General features: G+C 42.1%; 1 protein-coding gene across 1 annotated transcript in view; it reads right to left on the reverse strand.

Moving 5' to 3' along the window:
• The window catches only part of LOC119172082 (glutamate-gated chloride channel), a 160,301-nt gene that overhangs the window by 65,815 nt on the left and 75,371 nt on the right, over window positions 1–19,115 (reverse strand). The gene's annotated exons all lie outside the window — the stretch shown is intronic.

Here is a 19,115-nt window from a genome sequence, read left to right on the forward strand (position 1 = left end):
TAATTCGAAAGAAGAACAAACGTCCCTATTCACGTCTCAACTTGCAAAGTTTAGAATGAACGCTTTAGTTTTAACTTCCTTGGCTCCAGAGTAAACCGTTTTCTTTCAATATTGTCCTCTGCATGGACGCTGAGAGATGTTCGTCGTTTCTCTACCCCCAATCTCTCACATAAGTCCTATAGGCGTGGTTTCATAGCAGTTTTATTACGCACTCTACACTGTGAACGTTCTTTTTTCTTGTAACATACCTGCAGGTGGTGTTACTCTCGCAATGCTCTTATATTTTCTTCATTTCTTAGTTTTCCTGCTCAAGCTTTCTTGTTAGCTGCATTTAAATAAATATTTTTATGCACGAAGCAAATATGCAGTTATATTTCAACCTATTTTGGGCTTTTTCGTACATGTTACCCTGTTACAGAACATGGGCGGACTAAGTATGCGCATGCGCGTCCTAGCGTCTTTTCAGTTCACTCATACTTCATCATACGACAGTTCAGGTAATGTAAAACATCACCTCGTATTAAGCTGTCATGAGATCACAAATCGAGTCACGAGCAGTTTTCCGCCGCCACCGTTGGTGTGCGTAAGCACATCGAGCGAAATTAGGAAAAAAAAACTTAGCACCAAAGACCCAGTGGGGCTCGAAACCCGGGTCTACTGGGTGCAAGCTCAGTATTCTACCACTGAGCTACGCTGGTGCTTATGACTTGTTAGCAAACTTGCCTTAGGCAGACTTGATGTCGGGAAAGCAATCGCGTTGATACGAGTTATAAAGCGTTTTAAACAGTGAAAGAACAACGAGTCGTCACACAATGCGAATAGCGTAACGAGTGGGCCCATGCTCCAACCCATTACAAAAGCTTGTTCTTGTTTCCCTATTAACTGGGGCGCATACCCACTTCAGCCATAATTCTTCATCGTCGTCAGCCACTGCATAGACAATTGGCACAAAATTCCTTCCAGGTGTTTAGCGGATACCACGTTTCTAAAAAGAATGACGAAAAATAGCATAGCGAATGCCAGCTTACTACTCAAAAGTTTATTATTGATGCCCTAGTCGGTATCAAGGAAGTGTGCTTGTATTAGGTACCCAACGAGTGTTTTGAAAATGCTCTGAAAGGCCGCTCTTTTAGCTTTTGCTGTGACTGTACTGGCCCTTCCGCGCAGGTCTGGCGTTTTTTATACGGGTTTGCCTGCTTTGCTGTGGAGTTGTTATGCCAGGAGATCTTTCTTTTAATAACGCTCGTTTTGCAGAATTTCCAGTGTCACTATTGTTGTCGGCGTCAGAAGCGCTCGTGGTGACCGAAAAATCTTATTCGTGACAAAAAAAATGATGAAGATGCAAATAAAATATTTTTTTTAATTGCCGCGTCCAAGTGAGAACTGAATCCAGGCGTCTGAGAGGCAAACAGAGGTTCCACCATAAAGTCATGTTTGTTTATTTTTTGTAAATAGAGTTAAAGTACCTTTCCTTGCTTGGAAATGCAGTGAAAACAACTTTCGTGCTTTACAAACAGAAGTGTCCTGCATACGAGCTTCGCAATACAACGTGTAATATCGAAGTAATATTGAGAGATTCAATTATTCTCCGTGGTTCAAAGGCCAACTCCGGCAATCCTTCGAGATTAATCGGTCTCAATGAAATTCACTGGGTACGTTCCTTTGCACATTTCCGTCATTTATGCCAAATTACAGGCTTGAGAGATGTGCTGATTGTTTCAAGTGAATTTTGAAGGTTGCCTCGAAAAGTTCCCCTCGCTTTCCAGAAAAATTGGCAACACTGTGTCTGTGACGTCATGTTTGGCATGTTAACGAAAGTGACGTAGCCGATGGCATCGCTACTTTGGCCGCTACAGCGTTAATTTTGCTGACCACAAGGTGACAGCGGTGGTCTTGGACATGGGTATAGCACGGAAAAGCTTCCTCTCTTCCTCTGTGGTGTTTGGCTGGCGCTTCACTGGTCTGGCTTCTAACAGTTTTCATACTCCGTGCCGGCGAGATCAAAAATACGGCCTCCGGTTCTTACCAAATAGTACATCATACGCAGACAGAACGGCCGGTTGGGTATTGGTTTTGGTATTGCACCTTTTTGCTTAATAAAAATATTTTTCATATTTCTTGCGCATTTGGGCACGCGATAAGAGTGTCCCAGAGGCATACAAACACCATTACCTTGACATGGTCAAAAAATTGCCGGAGTTGGCCTTTACAGCATGCTACCGAAGAGGAACAATGCAGCCATATGCGAAAGCTTCGCTGACACAAGCCACTTTGCTTAATATCAATTGCAGTAATGCAATCCACAATTAAAGTTCCTCAAGTAACATCATATCATAAAAAGTATACACTAAGTGGTGGATGGAGGCACTAGGGAGAGGATATCAATGTCGCGTTTAACTTTTAAAGGCGAAGCTTAGGGTGCCCTAATTTTGTTTTTGTTCTTTTGCCCGAAAAAACCTTTTGTCTTTCATTTCGTTGTGAGCGGAGAATTATCGTGCTGTTCCAACAAAGAAAGAGAACGACCTAATTTTGTGCATTTCGCGGTAGACGTACAAGTACGTTCTTGTACTCAGCAGCGATTCTGGCAGTGCATTCACTCCGATGAGTTGTGGAAACAGTGGATAGGAAAATAAGATTGATGGTAGGAGCAATATTCCCGTCACTGTTGAGAAGTGTTTGCGATGCTAAATATAGTGAAGGAAAAGTATAACAAGCAGATTTTCTTGGTCTTTTACAGCTTGATACTGCAACCGAGATCAGTCAACCAAAACAAATAGAAAGGATCAGAAAATTTTCACACTTTTTTTATCTATCTTCAACTGTAGCATCCTTCGCAGCTACGCATATCAGTAGATCTACCTAATTTATATTTGATCTCTCGGTATCAGCAGCGTGTGTTTCCATGCTAAAAAAGTTTTGTAAATCACCATGTTTGATGAAATAATCCCGTTTGCTTGATTATTATTCCCTATGCAATAAACGAAGCGTTGCTTGAGCTGTAACCACGCCTGCTAAATACCTTTAGATTTCATATATGCATTACATAATCTCAAAACATATCGAAGTTCGCAACATCTTACTGATTATACTGTTTTATCAACGAGTTGAAGCTGTCTTAGTGTCCTGAATCATATGTTTATGCGTGTACGAATGGGGGGTAGTGTGCCAGACCCAAGCCAGCTCTTTTCCAACAAGCCGAACTTACAAGACGAAGTTACCTGCACCAGTTAGGTTGAACTATCAAAATATAAATAACTACAGCAACTTAAAAATAGTTTAACCATCCTTCACCACCTTCAACATTGGTTGGGTATACCCCACCCCCCGTAGCACTTTCACATATAAAATAACTTCGCGATAGTTACCTAGCTGAGAAGAAATGCGCAACAGACAACTCTTCAGATCAGCCCCGCCGCGGTGGTCTAGTGGCTAAGGTACTCGGCTGGTGACACGCAGGTCACGGGATTTTCGATGGAGGCGAAAATGTTGTAGGCCCATGTTCTCAGATTTGGGTGCACGCTGAAGAGCCCTAGGGGTCAAAATCTCCCGGAGCCCTACACTACGGCATCTCTCATAATCATATGGTGGTTTTTGGACGTTAAACTCCACACATCAACTCTTCAGATCAAGTACCCAATCTGCCACAAACTGAGTAGTAATACTGTAAAATAACTAATGCAAGAGAAAAAAGAAAAAATGACGGCAATATAATCGACATCAGAACAAGATAAAACAAAGCTGCAAAAAAGGGCGTCATTGGCTAAGAGTGGTGAAGATGAGTTTACAAAAAAGTAAGTAACTGCTTTCAAGTAACAGTTGATGAATTGCTGTGGTTGTAAAAGAAGCCTATTTGAAAGCCGATAACATACTTTTCAGAAGGATATTGTTGCAAAGATTAAAAGCGTGGAATGCTGTTATACGCCACACGCATAAGTCGGCAAACTCACCCATTAATCGACTAACCCAGACTTACTGATACTCCAATCGAGCCATGAGTCTGATTCCGAATGAGTGCGGGTGAGTTATATCTTGGTTAGTTTGAGTCCGGTTGAAAAAATGCACGTTTCAGTCTGTATAAGTTCAAAGCGCGAGATCTGTGCCCCAGTGAGTTCCACTTGTTTTTGCTGTCCTAAGACCCTATTTACTCTTATTCAGCATTACAATCAGACTTACCTGAATTCTCGTTTATACTCATTTCTACTAACACGTATTCCAGATAATATCGTTCGTACACCATTTCAATATCTATTCACCAGAGCCAAGAATCGTCTTAGGGTGGTCTTGGCCTGCTTCTGCCAACCCATCTGGGGAAGCTCTCGATAAATGTATCTTATTTTGTCAGCTCGTTCAATAAAAAAATGTTCTCTCTCGTTTGCAGCCACTACCACAGATAATTCAAGGCATATCAAAATGTGCCTACATGAACACCAATTGCATGAGAAATTAGTTTCAAATAGCATTTACATGATGATCAAACAAGGTCATTCTATAGGCAAATGGACTAATCAGTCGACTCACTCGGACTCACTCATACACAGTTCGAGCCTTCAGTCTGAGTGAGTTCCGGGTAGTAACATTTTGGTGAGGTTGATTGATTGATTGATTGATTGATGTGTGGTTTTTACCATCTCAAAACCAGCACATGATAATGAGAGACGCCGTAGTGGAGGGCTCCGAGAATTTCAGCCACCTGGGTTCTTTAACGTGCACCCAAATCTGAGTACACGGGCTCAACACATTTTCGCCTCCATAGAAAGGGCAGCCGTCGCAGCCCGGATTTGACTCTACGACGTGCGGGTCGGTAGCCAAGTACCTTTGCCACTTGACCACCGCGGCGGGGCATTAGAGCCAGATTAGAAAGACGCGCATTTGGGCTGGGTGGTGCATCTTCAAAACGAGTAAACGCTAACAGAACCTCATTTAAAGAGCATTATACAAGTCAATTTCAAAGGCCTTCAGTATTTAGGAGAAACTGACTATTTGGCGAGAAAAATCGCTTTTTTTCGTATCTCTTCTTTTATGGGGTCCCTAAAAAGAGAAAAAATAAAAAATAGCCGACAACAAGTTCTACACAAAAACTTAAGCCGAAGTTCAGCAAACGCGAGAAGCGATTAAATTTAGATGTGTGCATATGCATAACAAGGAGGTTGATGTTATTCAACGCTAGCCACATGGCTTCAAGTTTGTTGCCCTTACATAAGCACCGGCATACCCAAAAATATACTACCCACCTATATTGATGTATTGCTCATATGGCGGAACAGCTGGGACTCAATTAAGTTCACAGAAAACAAAAAAAATTGGAAAAAAAACAAAGCGAACTGTGGTTTCCCCTTTTTTGAATTATTTTCTTCAATTTTATAGTGGTCCCGCCAAAGTTAATTAAAAATTATTTACACTTTGCTAAAGATATTGGCTGTTTTATGATAACTCCTTGAAACTGCGCCAAACAGCGCCGTTGTCCTTAAGAATTTGATTGATTGATATGTGGGGTTTAACGTTCCAAAAGCACCATATGATTATGAGAAACGCCGTAGTGGAGGGCTCCGGAAATTTTTGACCACCTGGTGTTCTTTAACGTGCACCCAAATATGAGCACACGGGCCTACAACATTTCCGCCTCAATCGAAAATGCAGCCGCCACAGCCATGATTCGATCCCTCGACCTGCGGGTCAGCAGCCGAGTACCTTAGCCACTAGACCACCGCAGTGGGGCGTCCTTAAGATGTGGTGACAGATACAGTTTACTGACAAAATCCTGCTTTGTACTGGTCCCAACTGCTCTCGTTGACTTTGGCACTTGAGGCGTGCAGCACATTCAAAGCTAACGCTTTGTTACTCTTGGCTGTCGTGCAGTAGCAGTTAGACTGTGAGGGGTGCATTTTGTATGCTGCTGTCATTCAAGTTTCTCTAACCTGGTTGAGCGAATCGCTTTGCCCAATACTGCTTCTGCATGCAACTACACTACACAAGACGAAAAATGGTTCTAGCATATACAGCAGTGAAAATAGCCGCAGGCTTATTTAGGCCTCCTTTAGCGCGTGAACAACACCGAAACAGAATAGTGGCTCAATAGATTAGAGATGCCTATTTTTGCCTAAGCTTAGAGCTGTTTTGCATTTTATTGGTTGTGCAAGCCGTGCTGTTTGTCTACTCTGCTATTGAGTGTGAGAAAGTTTGTTACAACTAAATATATTAGGCAAATTAAATGTAACAGGATGTTTCACAGTGTGGAAGGGGGCAATTGCCCACCAATTATCTCATGTATCCCTAAGGCAGCATAGCCTACAAAATTTTTGTACGCGTGTATTGGAAGTGTCAATATTTAGTTTTCCTTTTAATTAACAGCATTCTACAAAAGAAATATGGTGCATAAATCGCATCCTATTGATCGCACCTACATTATTTTACCATCAATACAATTGTCGAAAAAAATCAATATTTTAAACAAATATTGGTAATTTTTTGATAAACATTCACAAAAGAACACGCCACAGACACGGACATGCGTAGAGATGGCGAAAAGTATGGTTTCCATCAGTCATCAAACAAATCATGATGTGGCGTCATGGTTAAGGTGGCTTATGTCACAGACAGTCCACCTGAGTGACTAATAACAAGTTGCCACCTGATGAAGCGGAGGCTAATCTAAAAAAATTGCCCGCAGCTTCCCTCGGGGGAACACTGAGGAGGATGCGGACCATATAATTGGTTAACGGGGTGTTAAGTGCGACTTACTTGGGTCGATGGCTAAATTGGTTAACGTGGTTGTGAAATGGGGTGTTCAATTGCGACTTACTTGGGTCGATGGCTAAATTGGTTAACGTGGTTGTAGGAGGGGGTGTTAAATGAGTGAACACGTACACACGTATGCGAAAGGGCGGCGCTGGTCGAAGGGACGTCGATCATTGTGTTTGTGGATTCGTTGGAATTCATTTCACCGCGACCTTGGACGTCGACGCGCCGTACAAACCAACCGACGAGCGGCAACTGAGCGAGCGAGCGCCGACCTTGAGTATATGTACAGCACGACGGCGCATGCACTGTCAGCTGTTGAATGTTCTCGAAGCGCGACGCCACATGCGCGTCCACTGGAGAATCAGGAGAATTGTAGATGTCGAACGCGGTGTGTAGAGGAGGAAGGGTGCACAGATGGTGGAGGAGTGAAGCGCGCGCGGTGTGTAGAGGAGGAAGGGATGCACAGATGGTGGAAAAGTGGGCGACGGCGCGACGGCGCATGCGCGCGCGTCAGCTGTCGAATGTTCGAGAAGCGGTGCGGACGGCGCGGACGGCGCACTACAAGGCGCGAGTATAAGATGCTCCGCATCTAAAACGCAGGCAGCTTAGTTTTTCCGCAGCACAAAGAGAAAATAAGAAAACAGAGATAGCTGAAATAACAAAAGAAAGCGAAAATCGTGGAGGGAAGGTGTGCTACAAAAATAAAGGCTGGCCCGCAGCAAGAATGGGAGACGCAACGGGATGAAATAGAGATGCAAACAAAGGAAGTTGCGTTATGAACATGCTTATATTACTCATGCCTGTCTACGTCACCGGCATCTCAAGGAAACTGAATCTATGTCTGTTTCTTCAAAGTGCGCGCGAGCCATTCGTGTACCTTAAAATAAAGCTCTGAAACATCCCTATAGCGTGTTCTTTTGAAGCGAAAGCAGGGAGTGGCATCATGTGCAGACCAGTAAGCTAGCCTGTAAAGTGGTGCCTCCAAGGTTTATTTTCTCTGTGTAGGCTACCACAAAATTTACAAAGAAAACTTGGGGTACTATAGTGTTGTCGTAACCTGCTCGAACGTATTCTGCATTTATGAATTAACTGTGCCCTAGTTTTTATTTAACTGCCTTGTAATGAATTATAGATAAAGCTACTTTGAAATAACTTTGAGCATTCTTATTTCAAGGCCATTCATGCACTGCATTTAAGAAATGGCGTGCATCAGTATGCCTGACACTTAAATAAAAAAAAAGAGAATTTGTATGCGAATCCTGTCGCCTGTGAAAGTAGGCCACCGTGCAGTAGGCTTGGGCAAAGGTTTCATGCAGTGGCTAATGCAGATTTCCTTTTTGTACGACGGAGAGGTATCTTCAACGTGTAATTTCATTCAATGTTTCTGCTTGTGTACGCAGCCCCCTCTTCCACCCTCAAAGCCTCCCCCGGCTGCGTCAAAGTTTCGTTTGACATGTACGCATCGCAGTCAGATGCGCAAAATTTATTTTGCCACCTGGAATTTGCACATATGAACGAAATTCCGAATGAAGGAACCTTCTCCTTACAGGCCGCTTCGCCTTCGTTAAGCAACACCTCATCTCCTTCATATTGGACCTATGCAGACGCCCAACACTTCTTATATGGACACTCACTGGCATTTTCTAGCGTAGTACACAAGGCATTAACATTGTCGTAAACGCTACCTGTTTTAATATTATTACAAGGGCGTTACATGCGGAAGTTAATCCTTCTTTGCCGGCTACAAGGTCACGCATGAACGGAGTACTGGTTGAGGTAAGTGCATCTGACGTTCAATTAGCGGGAGTGTCGGTTACGCTGAAGTCCCGTACTCTTGCCGGTGCAAGGTCTCGTTGATTGAATTCAGTGTCGCTTCCGGCTGCAAGGAATGAAATTGAATTTCTTAAGCCTCCCTGCTTCGGCAGGCTGTGCACCAATGCTCAGTACGAAGATCTCTAAAACGGAAGCCACCACCTAATGCGGGCAGTCTTCGAAACTTAATTGTGGCAAGAAATAAGTGAATACGTATACAAGTTCCGACAATTGAGCAAGATGGGGCAAGCAAGCACACCTCATCAAGAATACACGCACACAAACACACAGAAAAGTAGTTTATTTAAGTAACTTCTCCATGACTTGCTTAAAGAAGAGCAATAGTAAATGCATGCAAATAGTATTTTATCAATTTCACAATTGCATGGACACCCCAGATGAGTTTTTGCCACCACCGTCATGTTTTGTGTAAAGGCTAAATAGATAACATGACTCTATGCGTCGCATATTGTATGTCCGAGCGCATACTTTCAATTGCTGCTTACGGACGCGGCTCAAGCGAAAATAAAACGCGTCAAACGGCTCTATCGGGCGAAGTTGCACGAAGAGGTGCTGGTTGGGGGGCTGTGGAGCTAGGGTGGCAACTTTGAATTTTGAACAAAAAGGCACATTCAAGCACTCTCTCTGGGCAGACATCAGTTGGTGGGTTCCACGTATACACATATACGCTCTCTCTGCTTCCTCCGTGTTGAGGCGACAAAAAGCACGAACAAATCTTCGTGTCTTGAACGACCCCATTTACTCACTGTAGTGTTCTGTGATGGTAAATGAGATCGCATTCTAAACAATCCGATCTCGCCCATTAGCAAAAAACGCTGCATTTATTACACAGCTGCTAGCCCTAGTTAATATAGCATTACAATTGTTGCTATTGCATTCATTGCTTCGTCCCGCCGCGGTGGCCCAGTGGCTAAGGTGCTTGTCTGGTGACCCGCAGGTCGCAGGATCAAATCCCGACTGCGGCGCCTGCATTTCCGATGGAGGCGGAAATGTCTTAGGCCCGTGTGCTCAGATTTGGGTGCATGTTAAAGAAGCTCAGGTGGTCAAAATTTCCGGAGCCCTCCACTACGGCGCCTCTCATAATCGTATGGTAGTTTTGGAACGTTAAACCCACCATATCAATCAATGCATTCATTGCTTTACTGTTGTGATAAAACTATGACACTTTTTGGCCAGCATTTAGTTATGACGTCACTGCAAACGCGCCAAACGTGAATGGATAACACAGATGCGCGTGCCCAAGTGACGTAATACCAGCACACGTGTACGCCTAACAAATATAAATAACCATAAATGAAAATGTCTGAGCTATTGTGACAGAGGTGTTTCAATTGTGACTCTCTATGGTCAAAGCCCAGCGTGAAAACAATAAACTCGTGCCCATCTATTTGTTTGTTATCTATCAGCAGGTAGAATCGATCGCACAGTGCGCACATAAAAGCGTTTACACTCTCGGCGCGTTTTCCGTAACGCTGGTGGTTTCTCAAAAAATCTGCTGATGGTTTTCTAAATATGCTCAATTTTATGTATAAGAAAAACTTTACACCACAGAACCCTCTCAATACACTAGTTCCGACGTCAGCGCAATAAAGTAAGGCTTTCATCTCCAACTGATGTCATACTTTGACAGGTTTCAATACGATCCATGAAAAAACCACTCTTCTGGCCAACTTAAAAGCGAGTGATTGGCAGACATTTCGCACGCATTTATAGTAAAAAACAACGGTAAGTGCGCATGGTCAGGGCCATTTGAACAAATCATTCTGATTTGAATAAATATTATTCAAGTATTATATTTTAAAAATACTTCATATTCATGTCCATCATGTATTTATTGATCTTAGGTTGCGTATCAATATTACCTGCACTAAGTTTACACAATATCATAATTTTCTGCCCCGCCATAGTGATCAAGCAGCTCAGGCACTCGGTTGCTGAACTGCAGGTTGCGGGATGGAATGCCAGCTGCAGCGCCTGCATTTTCGATAGAGGTGAAAATGCCGTGACCCATTTGCTCAGATATGGGTGCACGTTACAGAACCTCAGGAGGCCGATATTTCCGGAGCTCTTCAATATGGCGTCTCTAATAATTATATGGTAATTTCGATACGTTAAGCCAGACATACCAATCAATCAATGTTGATTTGCTGCTCCGTCGATGTAGCAAACTAAGGTAAAATGGCATCATCGTTTTCTTCGCTTAAACTTTGGAATGGCGATCTACTGTCACTTCAACTTCTCTACACACATTTAGGCATGAAATAAAGCTTTATATTCTTAGTAAAATAGATTAACTATTGGCCTTATTTGCTTTCAATTTGATTGTTTCTCGGTGTTAATGTTGCTTGTTTTATGTTCTTTATGCTACAGATATCTCGGGTTACTTTTTGATATTTTTTACTATTGTATTATATATTTTTTTCTGTATTTAGAGCACACTCTATCTATTTGTGTTCTCAACTGAGAAGCCCGTTGAGTGAGGGCTCACTGAGTGAGCCCTCACTCAGTGAGCCCACACTGACTCAAAGCCCTCACTGACTTTAAGACTCTCGTCTGCATATATTTTTGTACCGATCTTTGTAAGTTCAGTTGCAATAAACCTCAACTGAAACTGAATGTGCTAGTGTTGTGTGCATCTGGGTGTCAGGTCATCAAGTGCTAGCTGTAAGCAAGTCAACGCACAATTCAACCAGAGAATTTATTTACCTGGTTTTGTCCTGGCCCCTCAGTTCACGGTATTCAACAAACAACACCGACTACAACATAAGCAGTTACACTCCAGCAATCTCGCCTGCAAAGACAAGTTTTCCATCACCTTACTAAGAAGCTTGTTAATAAATTCGAGGAGACTTGTCATCCAGCAGTCCAGCCATGATGGCCAAATTATACCCAGAACAGTTTGGTTCTGTGTGCGAATTCTGTGACAGCTATGCTGACCTGTTTAACATGTCCAGCCATTATGATAGAGTCATCATGCCAAATACGCAGCTGATTTGGAAGAGGTGGAAAGAGACTTTATCCAGCCGAGCACTGCCTCGGGGAATGGGTGCCGGTTACAGCTCATTCCAACAGAGTCCGTGAATAGAGAATAGGCTTCACGTTTCTGGCTAATATAACTGCCGAAGCTAGTAACAATAAATCTTTTGAACCATTCATTAAATCATTTATCCGCATACAGTTCATCGTTTTTACTTAATTTAAAGTAACGAATAACAACATTTCTTATTGTCTCAAACCTGTTGCCAGATGCACAAATACAGCTTAGTAGTTAAAGAAAAACGGTGCAACACTACTTGCCCCAAATTCCAACAGTCGTGTAGGTGGTTAGCAATATAGTGCTCGAACTGCTTTCTTTTCCGAAACATGGTGTTGTATTAACTATTTCGGCACCTATAGTTGTGATGAAAGAATGTATAGACATAGAAAGCAAGCAATCATCCAGAAAACACTACCGCATTTTAACAGCGGCTGCCATATCCAATGTCTCTAGACTGTGTGGCCCTGGTAACGTTCATTTCCTGGTGTCTACCGCAGCGCGTGAACAACTGTGACGCTTCCGAGCGTCTCGGTGGCAAAAGAAATAAAAATCTTGGAATGAAAGCGCTGCAGCTGTTACAACCTCGTAATTATGCGACTCTTGATATTAAGAGGAAGAAACCGATGCCAGATGTCGGCTAAGAAATGTAAGTTGCTGACATAAGCAGGGCAGGGCACCTACGAGCAGAAAATAAAGGCGGATGCGGGATACTGGCCGTCATAGTAATGCCACTTTAACTGAAGGTAAACGCAATTGTTTAGTATTATTATAACCACCTTTTGTTTTCATTCTGGAACTACTGCCATTACAAGGAAGTCGTAAACTTCTTCAGTGGCTTTCATCAGAATGTGACGAAGACGCTGCTGAAATATGTACGATTCGTTGAAATTGTTTGAAAGCCCCTTGTTTAATGTAGATTCATGTCTTTTAACTCTTTCTTTGGTACTAAGCAAAATTGCTTGTGCGTATAATATATAAGAAAGTTAGAACTAAGGTTTCAAAGTTGTGTTGTACCCCATTTCTTCAACATTGTTGGTAACCAACTCAGTAGAACAAGAAACGATATAGTCTTTCATAAAACACAAGTGTCATGCAAAGGTAAAAACGAGTGATCCAGAGCGAGAGAGAGAGAAAATGGAACGAAAAAGGTAAGAAAGTTAATGGAGCTCCCGTTGAATAATTGTGTCAGGACACATGAGCGTTACGTTAAGTGTCAAGCTTCTATTATGTATATTAGTACTTGAAACGTGCAATTACGTTGTTCTCTGAAGGTGTACTTCAACTTACAACCATATTTAGTTGGAGCAGCACATTAGCAGCAGGCTTAAGCTGTTGAAATAATTGCTTAACTATTTTTCCAAGCGTTCTCAAAGACAAACGAGCTGGCCTTGTGGTTTAAACGCTTTGATGTGAACATCAAACGAGCATAGTGTTTTTATATTCCGTACTTTACTTATACTAAGCGGCTAAGTCGTTAAGAAAATAGAGGCCGTAATTATTTTTTTCTTTAGCGAATGGTTTTATTCTTCTATAGAAAGAAAATATTGCTGCTACGGCGAAGGAGACAACAGAACATTAATGAATGAGCAAAGTATTCAACATTTACTTGGCTCGATTATCGGCTGTCAGCGTAAACTCTACTTAGAAACATGGTTAGGGATTAGTTTTAAAACCTTGCCACAGTGATGGAGGTGCCTGGAATCTAACTTCACCACACCAAACGTCTGAGTATGTCTCTAAAAACTGCGCTGTTTATGCACCTGTGGCTACATTGTCGGCATTCTCTTCTTTCATATCAACGATAGTAACCATTTGTCTTCTTTACCATGAGTGAGTCGAGAGCCATGAATTCGTGGGAGCGACCGGACGCCTCCAAGATTGCGACACCACAGTCGTGACAAAAAATTAATGTACTTGCAGAACACAACTTATATTCCTCTGCCCGGAAACAAGGTCAGCTTCTCAGGCAGTTTTATGAATGAAATATTACAAGAACAAGGTTATTAAAAGTTTTTAAAATGCATGCATAATAACTAAGCTGTAGCTTCGGCATTTCCACCATTTCTAACCCCCGCAAACATGAAAGAAACATATGTACCATCTTGATGTTGAGCAAAAGAAGGTGATTGCACAAATGTGTACTTTATGGCCTGTCAATTGTCAATATAACCATAACTACTTGAAAAATGTGAAATGTTGTAATCATAGCTTTCCTAAAAATGTGCTTGTTGTGAATAAAATCGTTCCAGCAAAGTCACAATCGGACGCAATGTTCGCATATCTAGTACTAGTCACTCCATCAAGGCATGTAATTGCGTATTCTCTTTCGAAACGAGCGTAATATAGATACCATTTGTAACGAGTAAAATGCTTGTGCTGTAGTACATGCACGAAAACAAAACAAAACGATTCATAAAGCTGACCATATCAATGCTTTTTTTTCGTGAGAGAATTGCACACATCGACAACTTTCCTTGGCAATGCAGTGAAGGCTACAGATCCATATTGGACGCATTCTACTGCTCATGAATATGGTCTTCCAATTGCTTGATTTGCAGCATGAGATGTGAAAATACTGCTCTCCTTTTCTGCTGATAGCTCCCCCACACAGAATGCAGCTCACATCACTAAGATGTCCGCATTTGTTTTAATTTATTCATCGTCACTTGGAGTTTTTGAACTCGTGAGAAAGCCGCCTCTTTTACGCACTTCAAACGCCAAGCGGCATCTGGATCGATATGAAAAGTTCATCGCACACGGCCATCACATTCAACAGTTGTACAGAACGCATGGTACGCGTGTGCATACATATGCACAAGCTCTGCTTATGTAGCATTCACTTCATTGCCAAGAAAAGCGGTCTGAGAGTATAAGCCTTGATTGATTGATTTGTGGGGTTTAACGTCCCAAAACCACGCTATGATTATGAGAGACGCCGTAGTGGAGGGCTCCGGAAATTTCGACCACCTGGGGTTATTTAACGTGCACCCAAATCTGAGCACACGGGCCTACAACATTTCTGCCTTCATCAGAAATGCAGCTGCCGCAGGCGGGATTTGAGCCCGCGACCTGCGGGTCAGCAGCCGAGTACCTTAGCCACTAGACCACCGCGACGGGGCTGAGAGTATAAGCCTACCTTTACATTGTGCAGTATACTCTAAATAGAAAACACAGAGATGAGGTAACTTCATTCGAAATAATAACTTCAACGCAAAAAAGTAAACAAAAATTTTCGTTTGTTAAGAAATCGCGAACATTGCAAACAAAGCACCGACTGCTTCAACCAACAAAAAATTGCCCGCAGCTTCCCTCGGGGGAACACTGAGGAGGATGCGGACCATATAATTGGTTAACGGGGTGTTAAAGTGCGACTTACTTGGGTCGATGGCTAAATTGGTTAACGTGGTTGTGAAATGGGGTGTTAAATTGCGATTTACTTGGGTCGATGGCTAAATTGGTTAACGTGGTTGTAGGAGGGGGTGTTAAATGAGTGAACACGTACACGCGTATGCGAAAGGGCGGCGCTGGTCGAAGGGACGTCGATCATTGTGTTTGTGGATTCGTTGGAATTCATTTCACCGCGACCTTGGACGTCGACGCGCCGTACAAACCAACCGACGAGCGGCAACTGAGCGAGCGAGCGCCGACCTTGAGTATATATACAGCACGACGGCGCATGCACTGTCAGCTGTTGAATGTTCTCGAAGCGCGACGCCACATGCGCGTCCACTGGAGAATCAGGAGAATTGTAGATGTCGAACGCGGTGTGTAGAGGAGGAAGGGTGCACAGATGGTGGAGGAGTGAAGCGCGCGCGGTGTGTAGAGGAGGAAGGGATGCACAGATGGTGGAAGAGTGGGCGACGGCGCGACGGCGCATGCGCGCGCGTCAGCTGTCGAATGTTCGAGAAGCGGTGCGGACGGCGCACTACAAGGCGCGAGTATAAGATGCTCCGCATCTAAAAAAAAGCTTCGTGGATTAAGCAGAGTAATAAAAACTAAATGTGATTAGGTGATGTATAAAAAATAAAAACGGAAAAGAATTAAGTAGTTTAGCAGAGCTTTTAGTTCGGTTGCTAGGGAGATACAATTTTTGGGGTCAGTATTGCCGATACAGACGAATTCAGTACGAGCTTACTTTACAACAACTGCTAACTTTAATCTATAAAATCGTGACTTTAAAACCAGAGCACACTAAAATATCCAAAAGAAAATGATGTCTTTAGGTAACATTAACATGTCAGGCCTTCATTTTCAGGTACTAGTGAAAGTGACACGCGATACGCTTTTCTAAAAAAGTCAATTTCTACACCTTCAGGCAGAATTCGCACGTTTGTGAGGGCGTTTTGCGATTCTGTTCAGTGTACACAACTGGCGGCTATTAATATTCAACGCTCTTTGATAAATCTTGCTCACGACTTTAGATGCAGGAAATTTGCAACGTCAATATGGACTGTGACGTCATTTACGCCAAAAGTCCTGTCGCCTCATCCTTTAATGGTAGGAATGATTCGGGCTTCCTCAGGGAACTGAAGTAAAATTAGCAACATGTGCCGAGTGAGAGTATGCTGCCGCGACCGAAAGGGAAGTCGGTGGCGGAACGCGTAAACACACTGTTACTCAGACATGCACCTTGGTTTCCAACTTCGTAAACACACCGAGTTGTTTACTTTGGACGAAGACGTGAGGCCATGGAAACAGCGCTCGCTCACTAACCTCCTTCGGGAAACGTTGGACAAGAGATTTTATGCTACTTATTACTATATTTTAGGGCGTAATGAGCCTCTAATTAAGCAGTAAGCTTGTACGCTGCGTGTATTTCATCGTAAGAGTTATATAACTAAAGCACTTGGAATTGCTAATATTTAATCGAGTCAATACAACCTTCCACTTGAAATATATATCGGTGAACCTCAGGACTGGTGTCTCATGTCTGGGGAGTGGTTAGTTCGAAGTAAAACCGTATAAAGTATGGAAGTTTTGTAAATAAACAAGAAGAGCACCAAGAAATTTATCGAACTTTCTGGCTTTTTTATGGCTTTTCAAGGTACTTATCTATCCACAACTTTATTATCTGAATAAATTACCGCTCAAACGGCGAAAGGAGTTTCTTAGAAGCGGAAAGGTGAGCTCGCTGCCTTGGGTCTGTTTGGAATCAGCAACTTTTGCATTCTGGGATTTTTTCGCTGGGCAAATAATTACTTTTTGTACTGTTATTTTCTTTTTTTATCTGCGTTTCTCAGTAAGATGTCATTTTTTTACACTTTGTGACAATTGGAACACTCGCATGCATCTAATATATTATGTATTGAATGTAGCAAAACAGACATTCGCTTTCCGGTTAACCTCCCTGTCTTTCCAAATTTCATCTCTCTTTCTACCGCATGCTCAACTCACTCTGTGCCTCGTCCAGGTCCTGTTATGCATTTCAAACTAATAAATAGATGAATAAATAAATATATAATTACATCAGTAAGTACGCTATAAACAACGAATTTTCAAGCGGTAGCTACATGCGGCAACGATATAAATCTTGTTGCCACGGCTACAGGAATATTATAGCCACATATTTTGTTATAGGCTAAAGTAACTACATCCGACATGAAAAACCATGCGTTTATGACAGTAATGGATCTCTGCCACCTTCAGGTTGAATGTTTCTCTTTGCTTTCAGTGCTATGTCAAAAACTAAACAACACAGAAGTTCCGGAGAAGATCTATGCATGAACTGGTGACAAAACGTTGCGCTAAATACGTTGTTCGATCCAATGTTTGAAAAAGTGAACTTGTTTTGGTTCAGTCAGCAACTCCACAATGCTCCATAGTTACAATTTCTAGGGAGGCATCTAACACCGGAAGTTAACTTGCGATGGAAACCACTTTTACACAAACACTTGATTGTCATCTATCTTGTAATAGCTGTTTTTTTTTTACTTTGAATCAGTGAAAGCCTTTGCTTTAATTTAAGCACACACAGAAAAAGTTAGTACAGGCCCACCCTTTAAAAGTAACATATAAACGAGCATCTGTGGGTTTCAAAAACGCGCTCATTTTCAGAATAACGAGTAATTCATAAAGCTCGCAAAATGTCCAGACATTAGGTACGAAACACGTACTTTACGTGCAAATCATACATATGTCCGAGTTTCCCTACCATATAAATATTTCACAGACAGAGTATTCAATAGCTGGGTACTCAAAGGCGTACCTAAGTATATGCAATAATTTCTCTCGGTGGCCCGTTGCACGTAACTATGTCGTTTTTCCCTTGGCATAAAAGCTGTCGTCGATCTACTTGCTTCTTTCAGAACAGGAGTTCCATTGATTGTTGAGAAAGCCACGAGTTTCTTGTCCCTTTGGTGTTTTTTCATTGAAGAAACACGAGTTTGACGCGAATCAAAACACTAGAAGGGGAGCGCCTGCAGGACTTCAGGTTCTCTAGGGATGTTGAAGAGACAGGGTTAGGAGCTTAAAGGAAACATATTTGGATGATCCCTCTGCAAATGTCAATGCACCGTCCTTTCCTGATCATTCTTACAGGTCTTAGAAAAGGCACGTTTCTATATGTACTGCCAGTGAAATGCCATCCCTAAACAATTTTTGAAATAAAGACATCTATGTACATCGACTAGGCACAAACACTTAAGAAATTGGTTCAATAGAGTTTATCTTGTAAAGCAATACTGAAAACGTATATAACGTTTTTTATTACAAATCTGACAATAATATTTATTGCATAGTAATTGTAAAATTTCTGATCTCTCAATACGAAGAACGTGTACGCGCTATTCATCAGCCTGATTCACAGTTAGACAAAAGAGGCTAGGAAACACAAAAAACCGAATCCGAATCTATATACAATTTGATAGTTTGTTTTAGAGGGACAAAATGGGAAACAAACGGCTTGAGCAACTGATTTCGGCGCAACTTCATCTAGTTTAAATAACGTAGGCTTTTTCATTTCAACTAAAGGTTTGCATATTTACAACTGTCTATTTTAACACTAACACACCACATTTCCAATCAGCATACTACCAAGTCAAAGTAACATTAACTACAATATCCGTACTACATAGTTTAGCTGCAAATTTGTTGGCTTATTTCCCACCTCCACATTCATTCATATCCATTTAAAATTAAGTAATCGCTCCCGGAAGCAGGAAAGCTGATTCTTCAAATTTTCCCTATCGCTTTTCAACTTGATTTCTGAGATATTCTTGCTGATCTTTTCTGCAGTATGTTATTATTCATCATTCCTTCAATCGAATTTACTGCGTTTGTATTGGGCTAATAATTTTGGATACGAACTTATGAACATAAATAGTGCGACATGCGGCGTGTGTGATGCCCACAATAGTACAAAAACTCTTAATTGATATGCGAGGTTTAACGTCCCAAAACCACCATACAATTATGAAAGACGCCGTAAAGGAGGACTCCTGAAATTTCCACCACCTCCTTGGGGTTCTACAATGTGCATCCGAATCTGAGCACACGAACCTACAGCATT

This window comes from Rhipicephalus microplus, chromosome 4, assembly GCF_043290135.1.
Source record: "Rhipicephalus microplus isolate Deutch F79 chromosome 4, USDA_Rmic, whole genome shotgun sequence".
Classification (NCBI taxonomy): domain Eukaryota; kingdom Metazoa; phylum Arthropoda; class Arachnida; order Ixodida; family Ixodidae; genus Rhipicephalus; species Rhipicephalus microplus.